This window comes from Protopterus annectens, chromosome 8.part1 (assembly GCF_019279795.1).
Source record: "Protopterus annectens isolate FY-2018-M chromosome 8.part1, PAN1.0, whole genome shotgun sequence".
Taxonomy (NCBI): domain Eukaryota; kingdom Metazoa; phylum Chordata; order Ceratodontiformes; family Protopteridae; genus Protopterus; species Protopterus annectens.
In genome coordinates, this window is record NC_056742.1 from 226,351,122 (window position 1) to 226,365,507 (window position 14,386).

The window sequence follows — 14,386 nt, forward strand, 5'->3', positions numbered from 1 at the left end:
TATAGGGCATTTGCTAGTGATGCAGGCCATCTGTAGCAGGCCATTGCATTTGTGTCACTCCTACAGTCCCAGGCTGCAAGCCACTATATTCCTGGGTAGGTGTGCAAGGTGTTAATGTCAATAGTTTATGTCCTTATTGCTCCAGTGGTGTGGATGCTGGCAGGGTGTTGCTTTCAGCTAGGGACACACCTGCATGGGATACTTCTTCAGCATGCTGCATTCTGTAGATAATTTCATACAGAGGTGAGGGTCATATTGTACTCATTCCCAACAGCAGGGATAAGACCTGTGAGGTACCTGTGGCTGATGGTGGGGTGAGCTGGGTGCATGTGTGCTATGGAAGTTACTTGCAGCTAACTCACAGATATACATGGGGCATTCCACTTATGCTGGCTTGTGCAAGGACATCAGCAGTTTCTCAGTACTTCATACTTGTGACTTTTGTGGTCTGCCAGTGTTTGGCTAGACATCAGTATTTCATACTACAAACCCAACTAATGTCCTGCTAACCTGTATGTACAGTTCCAAAGGTGTGTCCATTTGATGGTAACATTTTTACACTCTCTGTCTGGGGTACTTCCACCTGTGTACTGTTTGTATGTCTGGGCCCACATTCATGCCATGTCCATCTTTCAGATGCTGACAGATATGACATCCGAACAATTACTATGGTTTATTGCTGGAATGTGTCTTGTTGAGATCCATTGTGTTTGGCAGTGCAGTTGTGAGAACTTGGCCCTGTCATTGGCAGTACTGGCCAATGGCCACCATGATACAACCCACCATGCCTACATGCTGACCACTCTCACACAATATACAACACACACCAACCTAAAACACACAGCACTGCATATTGTACATGTGCTACAATCTATCCTGCTACATTGGCTGGCTCAGGTAATCTGTGCTCCACTGTTATTATACCTACATATACTACACATGCATTTACTACATTTCTAAATAGGATTGTGGGGGGGGGGGACACCTGACAACTGTACACATTTGCTATGACTGTACTGGTATTTCAGGTACTCCACTTCATTCTGTATTCTGACCTATCATGCAGACTACAGGCATATCAGTTTACTACAGTTATTAGGTTTTATTGACCTACATTTCAGTTTCAGACTTCTTACCCTTCAGAACTAACATCCCTCTGCCTGACCTGTTGTAGCCTTTCTGTGTCTGTCTAGAGGGAGGCTGTTCTTCAAAGCCATCAATCAGAAGCCTTAGCACAGCCTTTCTTTGTGTTTGTCTATGCCTGTCCTGCTGGCTGAGATTGTTGTTGGGTATGTGAGCCTCACTGACTTGCATGTGTGTGTCCTATGGGCACACATTTGGCCCACCACATTTCCTGCAGTGGTTTTTGTCACCTTGTCTAGCACTGGCTACTATGGTGACACCAGAATTTGTTATAGATTTCATGCTGCCAATATAGGTGTCTACTATCTGCTGGCATCCCATTCAGCCACCCGATTGCCTTGCATGCTCATATCCATACCATAGATACAAGTAACAGAACATACTGCTCCATTCAGCAGTTGATAGGGATAGTGACTTACCTTGTGGCTGTGCCAGTATTAAGGATGGTGCTGGAGGCCTGACTATGTTGAATGCACATAGTACACTCCCTATACATGGTTAAGCACAGGTACTGTCATGTTTGGCATCCCTTTTACTGTATGTGCGAGTCAGAGAGAGGTGTAATTCCCTGGGTTCCTACCGTGTCATTGTATGTGCTATGCGTAGCCTCTTTGCAAAGGCCTGGGCATACTGGGCATGCCTCCTTCTACCTATTAATACAGGTTCAGGTTGTTCCTCCTCTGAGTCACTCTGTGCCTGTGCAGGCCTTGGTAATGGTGGGAGGGGTTTTGTGGCTATGCCCCGTGCTGTTCCTGCTGCAGCTGTTTCTGCAGGATCATATTGTGTCGCGTGGCACATACAATGACAATTTGGGTACATGTAGCTGGTGAGTACTGCAAGGCTCCACCGCATATGTCCAGGCACCAGAACCGTGACTTGAGCATCCCAAACACACACTCTGTTATGATTCTGATCTGTGCATGTGCCTCATTATGGAGTTCTTGTTTGGGTGTGTGTGCATTTCTGATGGGTGTCATCAGACATTTCCCCAGTGCATAACCAGCATCCCCCACTAGCTGGCCATATGGGATGCCCCCTTTGGCAAATCTCTGGTACAGCTGCATCATATGCCAGATGTGGGAGTTGTGATAGCTTCCAGGGCTGCCAGCACACACATTTATTATAATGCTCTGGGTATCGCACACCACCTGGCAGTTGATGTAGGGGAAGCCCTTGTGGTTTTTTGTAGACTCTACCCCACTCGCTGGGTGGTGCTTTGATGTGTATGTGCATTCAGTCTATAGAACCCACTACCTCAGGGTATTCTGCTAATTGGTGGAAGAGATGCATATTGCTGGTCAACGCCTCACGGGTGTTGAGGAAATATATGTGCTCATCGGCATGTGCTGACATGGCATCCAGAAACTGGTGGAGTGTCCTGAATGCTGATGCCTGTGAGATCCCCATGACATCCCCAGATAGCCTTTGGAAGGTACCTGTGGCTAGTATTCTTAGGCCTACACATACCTTGGTATCCACTTGGATGGGTTCCCCTCTGTTTGTTTTGTGTGTGAGATGTGACCAGCACAGCTCAACAATTTGCTGTAGGAGGTCCCTGTCTACCCTATAGCACTCCACTATCTTCAGTTCATGTAGCCGCAGATAGGTTACCCTGGGTCTGTACACACTTCTCTGTCTCCTCACTGTGGGTTGGTCGTCAGCATTCTCATCCTCACCACCACTCATCCTCTTCCACATGTTGAATTATGAGAGCAAATGCAGCCCCTGTCATTTTGTTGCTTTAGTTAGGTAAAATTTCCCCATTTGTGTACACCGGTGGTGTAAAGTTTGTGGGAAAACTAGAGGGAAAGGTGTTTGCATAGTTTATAGTAGTATGTTGGGCTGGGCTGCTGCCAGTGTAATTAGCTGATTCTGATACCTTTCACTTGCCAGCTATGCTATTTCTCCTTGATTACCTTCCTACTGCTGTTTTCCCTTCCCATTGCCTTCCTGTTTAAGCCCCAAGGTGCGCTGCACAAACCCAGTGCTCAGATGTGCATGGAGCTGCTATTTCCTGGTGTACTTTTTTTTGTTTAAAACCTGGTGCATGGCACGCACACCGGTTTCGGCTATGTAGAGTGTGCTTGGCAGCTTTAGACACATCCCCTTCCTTAGCTCTGCTAAGCTAAGGGGAAAACCTAAGCCACAGGGCTCCAATAAGCTTACAGTATGCCTGACACACACCCCCATGATGTCAGCTAGCTCTTAGGCTTGCACCATGGTCTTCCTGTACCTACACGGTTGGGTGCAGACTAGCCATGAGGGGAAATCTGTGATTCAGTATCATTCCCCTCATTTGCATAAGATTGGCTGCTAATACATAGTTACAAGTCCCGCACTGAGCCTTCCCCCTTAGCAACCACTATGCACTGGCCTTGTTGTCTTCTGCCTGCCATTGAATATAATGGCAAAATTGTGATTTTGTAGAAAAGCTTTTTTCTGGGTTTTTCTTTTATTTTCCAGCTGATTCCATTTCTGCGCCGCTGCCTTATGCTTAAATGGCCGAAATCAGCCAAAAAAGAAAACATTTTTTTTTTTGCAACTGTTTTCCATGCCAATGGCCATATATTTGGCCATTGGCATGTTTTATACATTATATACACCCTTTATTTGGAGCTGTCATGGCTCCGTTTTGTAGTTTGCAGAAATGTACTTGGTTACTAACCGAGTACATTTCTGCAGGTTACACTAGTCCTGCATGGAGAGCTGCCAGCTTCCTGGATTGCTAATTCACCTCATATGCATGGTTTTCACCTGCAAATGGGGTAATTAACATACAGGAGCTGTGTCCATGCAGGAATACTGCAGGAGCACTCGTGCACGTCCCGGGAGCTTATTCCTGGATCTCTCGGTGGCCATATTGCCTCCAGCAACACCTGCACTATTCTTGCACACCGTGCAGAGCTTGCTGAATCCTGGGGGTAATCATGTTCAGCTTGCTTAAAATTTTTACCTAATTTTATATATCAATATAACAGATGTGTATTACCAATAATCTGGTATCACAATTGCAAAATGTGTTTTCATTTATTTTGCTACTCTTTTGTGAATTTACTAGTTTGTGTTCTACCATACTTTTTGCCACAATGGCTGATGATTCTAAAATTTGGATTTCCCCCACTTGACTTGCCCCCTCAAAGGTTTTAGACATCAATCACCACATGTTGTGGGCTCTGCTCAATGCACTATCCTCTTTTAGATTGGAAGTATAATTCTTCCCAAAGCTTACTGAATGGGAGGGTATCCCCCTTCTACTAACATCAACTATTGCTTCTTAACTATGTCAACTATTATAGCAGAAGCATGTATATATTTAGTTAGAAAGAAGATAGTTTTGTCTTTCACCAATGAGGGCCACCTTAATTTAAACCCCTGTATTAACACTGTCTCAGTGTGCAATATTTATATCCATTATTAACCTTTATATAAAAATATTTCCATAACTCCTTATGCCTCTTCCAATAAGAAATAAGAAATTCCTGAAATGAAGCAACCATAGAACAGTACTTCTAGTTTATTAATTTTAGTTTGCAGTTTACCACTTTATTCCATGTCGTCCTTGTAATGGATTTCTACCTCTTGCAGTAAAGCCATTTGACTGCTGGATATTTTGGCTGCCCTAAAAGATTCTCCTTTTTGGACATGATATCAGATGCTGTGAATGTCTGGTGGTGGCAAATAATGTATTAGTAACAGTGGTTTCCTAAACAATGAGGAACTGTTTTTGTTATCATTTTTTCAACTGTAAATCCAAAGAAGTTATTTGTTGGTAATGATAACTTCCCATAAATTTTATGCCAAAATGTTTACAGTTCAAATATGATATAAAATGTGTAGATAAGTGCTACTGCTATTGTAACTGTTATGAATATTTAGATTAAGCCATATATATCACTTAACATCATGATCACCAAGTCAAGGGCCTTTGGCTGAACAAGTTTGCAGACAACTACAAATTGGGAGCCATCATAGATTCCCCCCATGGCAGAGATATTTTACAAAAGGGTCTAACACAGACAAATTATTAGTGACAAAGTTGTAGTTTAAAACTCAATGCCAAGAAACAGATTATAGTGTCTTGGGAAAATTGCCAGCCAGGCTAATTACTCTATTGATAGCACACCCCTAAGAGTTGACCCAAAAGTCAGGGATCTGGGAACCTATGTAGAACGTGTTCTGGTCTTTTTTTTTTTTCCCATCGACATCTTTATTAAATTATCACATATGATATAGGTAATCTCACATTTGTATAAATGAAAAACAATCAACATCGACTCCACTTTAGTTGCAAACATTATATATCACAGACACCATTAAACAACTGTAGTTGCAAACATTAAACATCACTTATAAGCTATCCATTCCTTGTCAGCTAAGCATTATATGGCTCATTTAAATCCTCCTTCTTAAACCTCATTCCTTCTCACCATGATCTGGCCTTTGACCAACATGTTGCCAATGTAGTAAGAAAATAATTCTATATCCCCCTATTTATAAGTAAGGACATGGTATCCAGGTCTAAGGAAGTCATAGTGCCACTTTATTTGGCCCTTATCAGATCCATCATTAAGTATAATGCCCCCTTTAACATGTACCTGATACGACAGATGCAACAGCTGGAATGCATACAAAAGTTCTTTACCATGAGAATCCAAGGTATAAACACATTGTCCAATGCAGATCATCATAAAGCCCTGTAACTGCAGTCAGTCTCCTACAGATTACTGAGAGGTGATCTATGTCTGGCATACAAGGCATCCTTGAATACAGCTCTAATGGAACTTTTTCACGTCCGCAAAACAGACAGCATCAGCAGCACTAGAGCCAAGGATTTACATTTTGCTTGTTACATAAATAAGAAATATTGGCAAGACAGATATGTGTCTCTGAGAATCCTCATACTCTGGAATAGGTTGCTATCCATGTGAAGAAGTCCAACCCTAGCCCTATTTAAACATACCTTGAACAATGGATGGGAAATTTAAATTCTCCCTGGATCTGACTTTCATGTCTCTAATAGATAGAAGTAGACAGTAATGCCCAAACTAGCATACCCCCTCTACACATACCCCCACACACATATAACCTCTAGAAACTTCCTAGCTAACAAACCCCCTCCTAATAAATGCCTATGATATATAGGGACACAATTGGATTGGGTTGCACATCTAGACTTATAAAGGCCCTGGTGGTTATTAGCCTAGCATATACCTATGAACCTATAAACTTTAGTGTCAAGTCATAGATCATTGCCCCCAGCTGGATGTCAGTGATGTCAGGTTCATTGATGTTCTGGCCTTTTGATAAGCTAATGGTTAACAACTATTTCCAATATAGTGCACATAAACCAGATAAATTTATTCTAATCATTGATGTGTCAGGATACAGTACTCTACCCCTAGGCCCTGATCCAGCTGCGAAAATATAGAAATGCCTCAGTACCCATATAATCTTCTGCCCTGCAAAATATATCAAACTGTCGATGAAAACCAGTCACCTGCCGTCAGTCTTATGCCCATCCTTTGATATATACACTCACACATTTGTGTGTGTGTGTCTGTGTGTGTGTGTGTGTGTGTGTGTGTGTGTGTGTGTGTGTATATATATATATATATATATATATATATATATATATATATATATATATATATATATATATATATATATATATATATATATATAGGGGTCTGTGTCATATGGCTGAAAACTCAAGAAACTGAATGTCACTTAACTGAGACCACAATACCTAAATTTCAAAATACTGAAAACTCATTTGACTGAGTCTCATTATACTGAAAGCTTACAATGCTGAATTTCAAAATACTGAATTTTAAGCCCTAGATGTGACGTGTTTCTCTTCACCTGTGACTTTTTTGCAATAAAGAAAGATTACAGTAACTTAAAGTGCCAACTGTCAGAATACTGATAGTAGTGCAGAAAGTAGTGTTGCAGTGTTCCTAAATGTGGGCAAGTCTCTTTACATTTTTATTGGAAGTTTCTAAAGTAATATGGTGGACGTTTTGTGCACTCCTGGCAGTAGTGGTAGAGTGTACAGTACTGTAAGATAAGTAAAAGGTATATGCCCTTTTCCACACTATAATGCAATCCTGAAGTTAGTATTTATAGTTAGGGGGGGTGTGTGGGTGTTTGGTTTTATATTATCTGGTTTCTGTTAAGAGGGTAAGTAAGTAGTTTTTAAGTTTTGGAAAGAGTTAGTCATTGTTGTTGTAAGTGTGATTGTCTGTGGCTTAAAATTCAGTCCTGTGAAGTAGATCCATGTGCGTGTGTGTATGTATGTATATATATATATATATATATATATATATATATATATATATATATATATATATATATATATATATATATATATATATATATATATATATTTATGTGAAATGGATATATTATAAAATTAATAAATGCTAGATCAACAAACATTTTTTCCAGATGGTCATGCACATCTGCACCCCCACACCCCTCCCTAATAATTATATGTACCAGCTCCTAGACAGCAATACAGTGGATAAAGAGTAAATTCCTTGATCCCCTTCTACTGAAACCTTGCAGAGGGAAAAAGCCAGTACATGCTATTAGTTAATTTTTGATCATCTGTTCTGACTTTGTCTTTTTTTTTTGTTTTGATGATTTCAGTTGTTGACCAGTTGCCTATAACTCATATAAACTTATATCTACATGGGCATTTTGTGTGTATGTGTGTGATTATTTAATTATTTAATGTTAATTTCTGTATGCAAAACAATGGTGGATGTCAGGCTTTCTACTGAGATCAGATCAGCAGTCTGGCCTCTTTTTAAAGAATGTGCATTGAAAAACATATGGGATTAACCACCACATGAAAAGAGTCATCTCAAAGTCCTAACTCAGTCACATCTTCAGAAAAAAAGTAAACACCAGCTGAGCTTACATTGATTTTCAATATAGATTCCTTAGCTTAGCTTCTCACTGACTATCACAAAATAAACTCCTAATTAATACCTGTTATTGACCTGTTCTGCATTTCCCCCTAGACAAATGAATACTGTAGCCCATGTAGTGAAAATGTGTCTTCATGCTAAAAGCTGATTGCCTTGCTCTTTCCCATTTCCCAGTAATTCACTCAACATAAAAGCACACCAATAAAGGAAAGTTGTAAACAGGGATAATGCTGAATAGCTTTTGTAATTTGCCAAAATGCCATGGAGGCCTTTAAGCAGAGCATACAGTAATGCCAAGCCTAGTCACTAACTGTGGGCAACCTTCCTATGATGTGCCCTCGCCTACAATCTTAATATCTTACCACTAGCTTCGTATTTAGTATAATGTGCTAATCCCAGCACCTGAAAGGTGAAACTCAGGGCAGTGAGTTGAACTAAAATAGTCCTGGCCACATGTCCCCTGCTCCACCTATGGAAAAAGTAGCTTAGCACTCTTAATGAATGACATTTGTTGTACCATTCCATCATTGCAAACATTTTCCATTAACCCTTCAGGCTCTTTTACATGCTTTCTAGGTCCTGGGCACCAAGAAGTCTTCTGTCAACAAACTTATTGCCACTATTCAAACATTCACAGTTTCTCATGGACAGTGGTGTCCTGGAAGTCTGTCCTCCATGCTAAGTTTTGAACTTTGCTTACCTGCAAATTTGATAATCCATCAGCAAGAACATCCAATGTACTTGGAAATCACCTTTCATTAAAAAAATGTGTTTAACTTCAGACTTCACAGTATTAATCATCTTAACAAATTCAGTACTCTGTCATATTTGGATAAATGTTTTAAGAATCGGACACTACAGCCTGATTATGTAATTGAAACACAATGCTATTATTGGCCAATGATGTACTCCACAGCATTCTAGCCACTGAAACTGTTGTCAGATCCATAAAGATAATATCCATTAGGATGCTAGACTTTTTCCATTCTTTCATCTGGGGCATATAAATCATTTTCCTTTTAGGAATTTTCCTATTGCCCATCATGTCTGCTTTATCAGCATGCAGTTCTAGATCAGTGTTATCTACCTATTCTTCTTTGCAAGAGGAAATGCCATTAAATTCTTTCAGGATAACCTTTCCAAGTCATGAAAGACATCGCTGACCTTTCATATCCTGTCCGTGTGATTCTTCTGCCATTTGGCATCCAAAATTCCTACTAAGTATTTTGTGAAAGTCATTCCCTACCTCATTTGTCTACTTCCAAGCATTTGTATGCTAAAATGTGATATAGTTCCATATTTGCAGTTAGTCTTTCAATTTAATGCTTTGAGCTATCACTTTCCCAGTCTGAAATCTTTGGATCACACATCAATATCCAAGTCCAAGAAAATTATTTTCATAGAAGGACCCCTCAATTTGTTCTCTGCCAAAGACACAACTAACTTTCCAGAAAATGTAAGCAGTTTTTAGTACAATTTAGACTGATCTTACACCCTTCACCTATTATTAAGAAATTAACCAGGTAGCATACTGCTTTTTTGTTGGTGTCCCCATTTTCTCAGACCCAGTGTAAATTCATACTGAATTTTTCAAAATTTAAATATTCCACTGAGAAGTGCGCTGAAATAGCTTGTCAAAAAAATCCCTCCCAACCAAATGCCCTGCAGATATAAGTCAGGCAGGTGCACTAGCAACAGTTGAAAAGACAACTCAGTGTTTTGCTTTGCCAGCCATGAGTCTTTGACAGACTGTAAGATTCGAAGAGTAATGCCAAGTAAAACATGTTGCACTTTGAAGACTTTTTGTCTGTTGCATCATCAACCAATCCTCTTTTAGTAATAAATCTTATAAACACCTTGGTGTATTTCTTTAGGATTAATCCAAGTGGGGAAATTTTGAAGACTTTGAACAGAAGTACCTTTACCTGACCTGTTCCAACCCTTCAGTCAACGTCTTAGGTGTCACACAATCTGGATAATATAGTAAGTGCATCTGTAGAAGTGAGTATCTCACTAGGGTCTGGATTTCATTCTTTGTGCCCCCACATACCTGAGATGCATTCTGTTTCCCTTTCTCAAAAAATCTTCTTCATCAGCCTTACAGTTTGACAGATGTTGAGCCCTTAAACCCAGGTAGGATGAAAGGGAGAATTCTTGATGTTCTTTACGCCAATCACAGGTGGATCAAACACTCATATATGTGCAGCAGACCAGTTACAGCTGGATGTGTTACGTGACAAACACAGCCTGAGAATAACTATAGTCTCTTCAGTAACCCCGGGGGGGGGGGGGTTGCACATGCTGGTTTGGTATTTGTTCATCTCATTGATTATATCTGCTGACTTCAATTTTCTAAACTTATGAGCACATGACAATTGTGCCTGCCTGTATCTCAACCTTTGAACATGCTTAATAATGGAAAAATAACTGAGTGTAAGAGTAACAATGTTACATTTTTTTCTCAGCAGTCATAGCCATTAAAAACAAAAAACTACATCCCCAAATATCCCATGCCTAAGTCCTGAGCTTGTTAAGCTTCCTCTTTTCTAAGGCTTCAAAAGATGCTGAAAGGTTCTTAGCTTCTTGCTGATACTGCTGTAAGATTCACTGGCCTCCTTCCTGATCCAGCAAATCAAATATATCCACATAATCTACTTTCTGTTTTCTTTAATTTTCCTTACTGCCTTGAGTAATCCATGTTCCACCAGACTACTACTGCTTGGGTTCTGCAGCAAACTGTCCTTCCAGTCCAATCCCAAAAGAAATGACAAGTGTCCCCAGCCCTTCTATGGCCATGGCCAATGGTTTTAGAAGAAAGCCGACAATGAATACATGACTCCCTTATGTGAGTGTTAAGAGGTCATGTGTTCCTAATACCAGAGTTCAACTGACTATTCTGCAGCCCTCCACTAGCCAGTATAAATCTGGCCATAGTTTGTCCCCTGATGTTGCCCAACTTACTCTATCTATGATTCTAGATGTAACATAAAAATTTAGATATAATCCAAATCATATGCATAAAATTAATCTCCAAAAGATTCATCAATTTTCATGTTACCTGAGTGAACTGAGACTAATAACACTTTTAAATATGCGGTAGAAAAAGTTGGAGCCATGCTGGGTTACAGGAGCATACATTCACAGTGCTCAGACTGTCTTCTACCCACCATGCTGGGTTACAGGAGCATGCATTCACAGCTATCAGACTGTCTTCTACCCACCATGCTGGGTTACAGGAGCATGCATTAACAGCTCTCAGACTGTCTTCTATCCACCATGCTGGGTTACAGGAGCATGCATTAACAGCTCTCAGACTGTCTTCTATCCACCATGCTGGGTTACAGGAGCATGCTTTCACAGTGTTCAGACTGTCTTCGACCCACCATGCTGGGTTATAGGAGCATGCATTCACAACTCTCAGACTGTCTTCTACCCGCCATGCTGGATTACAGGAACATGCATTCACAGCTCTAAGACTGTCTTCTATCCGCCATGCTGGGTTATAGGAGCATGCATTCACAGCTCTCAGACTGTCTTCTACCCACCATGCTAGGCTACAGGAGCATGCATTCACAGCTCTCAGACTGTCTTCTACCCACCATGCTGGGTTATAGGAGCATGCATTCACAGCTATCAGACTGTCTTCTACCCACCATGCTGGGTTATAGCAGCAGGCATTCACAGTGCTCAGACTGTCTTCTACCCACCATGCTGGGTTATAGGAGCATGCATTCACAGCTCTCAGACTGTCTTCTATCCACCATGCTGGGTTACAGGAGCATGCTTTCACAGTGCTCAGACTGTCTTCGACCCACCATGCTGGGTTATAGGAGCATGCATTCACAACTCTCAGACTGTCTTCTACCCACCATGCTGGATTACAGGAACATGCATTCACAGCTCTAAGACTGTCTTCTACCCACCATGCTAGGCTACAGGAGCATGCATTCACAGCTATCAGACTGTCTTCTACCCACCATGCTGGGTTATAGCAGCAGGCATTCACAGCGCTCAGACTGTCTTCTACCCACCATGCTGGGTTATAGGAGCATGCATTCACAGCTCTCAGACTGTCTTCTATCCACCATGCTGGGTTATAGGAGCATGCTTTCACAGTGCTCAGACTGTCTTCTACCCACCATGCTTGGTTACAGGAGCATGCATTCACAGCTCTCAGAATGTCTTCTACCCACCATGCTGGGTTACAGGAGCATGCATTCACAGATCTCAGACTGTCTTCTACCCACCATGCTGGGTTACAGGAGCATGCATTCACAGCTATCAGACTGTCTTCTACCCTGGCATTCTCCAGTGTCATGCAGGTTTTATATCAGCTCAGCAGGATCCTCTTCCTGTTCTCTCCACTGGTGCTTCTCAATTCCACACTTCAACTCTGGTGAACCCTATCAAGGGGCTGATTTACATTTTGCAAATATTTCCAGTGATGCAATTTACAGGTGTCTCTAAAATGGCAACTAGTTAAAATATAAATAAAAAAGTTGAGAGTTCTATCCTTCTTTTAGTTCAACAATAGAGAGTCTAGCACTGTACAGCTTTGTATCCTCTGCCCCTTTTGTGTTTCCTTTTTTGGAGGTGCTCTCTCCCAGTAATGAAAGTGCTATAGAACTCCTCCCCTAAGATTTATATCCTTGTTTTACTTTACTTTCTCCCACCCTTTTCATATATATATATATATATATATATATATATATATATATATATATATATATTTATACCTATATACATATATATATATATATATATATATATATATATATATATATATATATATATATATATATATATATGTATATATATATATATATGTATACATCTTTATATCTATATCTATCTATGTATCTATATACTGTATCTCTCTCTCTCTCTCTCTCTATATATATATATATATATATATATATATATATATATATATATATATATATGGGTCTGTTTAAGAAGACTGACAAACCTGACAAACGAAAAGACTGAATGCCAAAAGGCTGAACATTCAAAATACTGAACACATTTTTAATGCAGGGGGCAAGCCCACATGCACCCTTCATGTGGGGGGCTGCAACCCCCCTCCTGCTAACTATATATGCTAACTCCAAGATCGCACAACAGTGAGAATTGGCAAATTCCACCATTCAGTATTTTGAATTTTCAGTCTTGTGGGATTCAGTCTTTTGTTTTTTCAGTCTTCTGAAGTAGACCCATATATACATTACACACCTATCTATATATACCTATGCATGCATATCTATATCTATAGCTATCTATTTATATATATATATATATATATATATATATATATATATATATATATACACACACACGTGTGTGTGCATGTGTGTGTGTGTGTGTGTGTGTGTGTGTGTGTCTGTGTGTGTATGTAAGAGCTACAGTCTTACTGTGTAACACCTTAAATATCCTAGAGTGAAGACCCATGGGATGCATGCAAATGACTCCTTAAGGAAATACTAGTGTTTCAGCAACATGGCTTCTTACTGCCTGTAACTTTTCATTTTGTAAGTTGTTATTGGTGCATTATGGGCAATAAAGCCATGCTCCACTAGCTGTAGAATGCCATGCTTCACCCTTTTTCTAAGCTTCTCAGTATAGCATCCGTAGGTTGTTTGCCTACACTTTGGAAACCCAAATATTAAGACTAAGTCTGGTGTCTATAAACATTAAGCTGCATGCAAAATATCCTAAATGACATCTAAAAGAAAGAATAATGAGGTCACACACACAAACTGTTCAGTAACAACTCCAAGAAACACCTAGCGAATCTAAAGTCTTCACTGTGTAATACCTTAAACATCCTGTATTTGGATGAAAAATGACAGCCTAAGGAGTATCAGTGTTTCAGCTATATAGCTTCTGAATGCTCATGACTTTTCTCTTTTTTGACTTTTTAAGTCCTTACTAGTGCATTTAGGCCAATAAAGCCAAACACAACTAAGGAAGGATTTGAAAGGGGAATTCTTGTAATATATTAGCAGTTATCTCAGTTCAAAGGCTTGGGCATGTAGTCCATATTGTTATAGTCTCAGTTGTATGTCATGACAGTTTCATATTCTAAAACCTTTCTTCTTTTTCTTCTCTTTTTAATAGCTCAAATACTTTGGGGTTTCTAATACCATGATAGTAATGAACTCCATTCCTGAGTCAAAGTATGATTAAAGTTCATGAAATTAGTATTGATCTTTGATGTTAGCCAAAAATGCACTTCACAACACCCACAATGTGCTCAGAACTGACTCCTGTAGGTCATATGGAGTTGCATGTATCAGTAACATGTTACT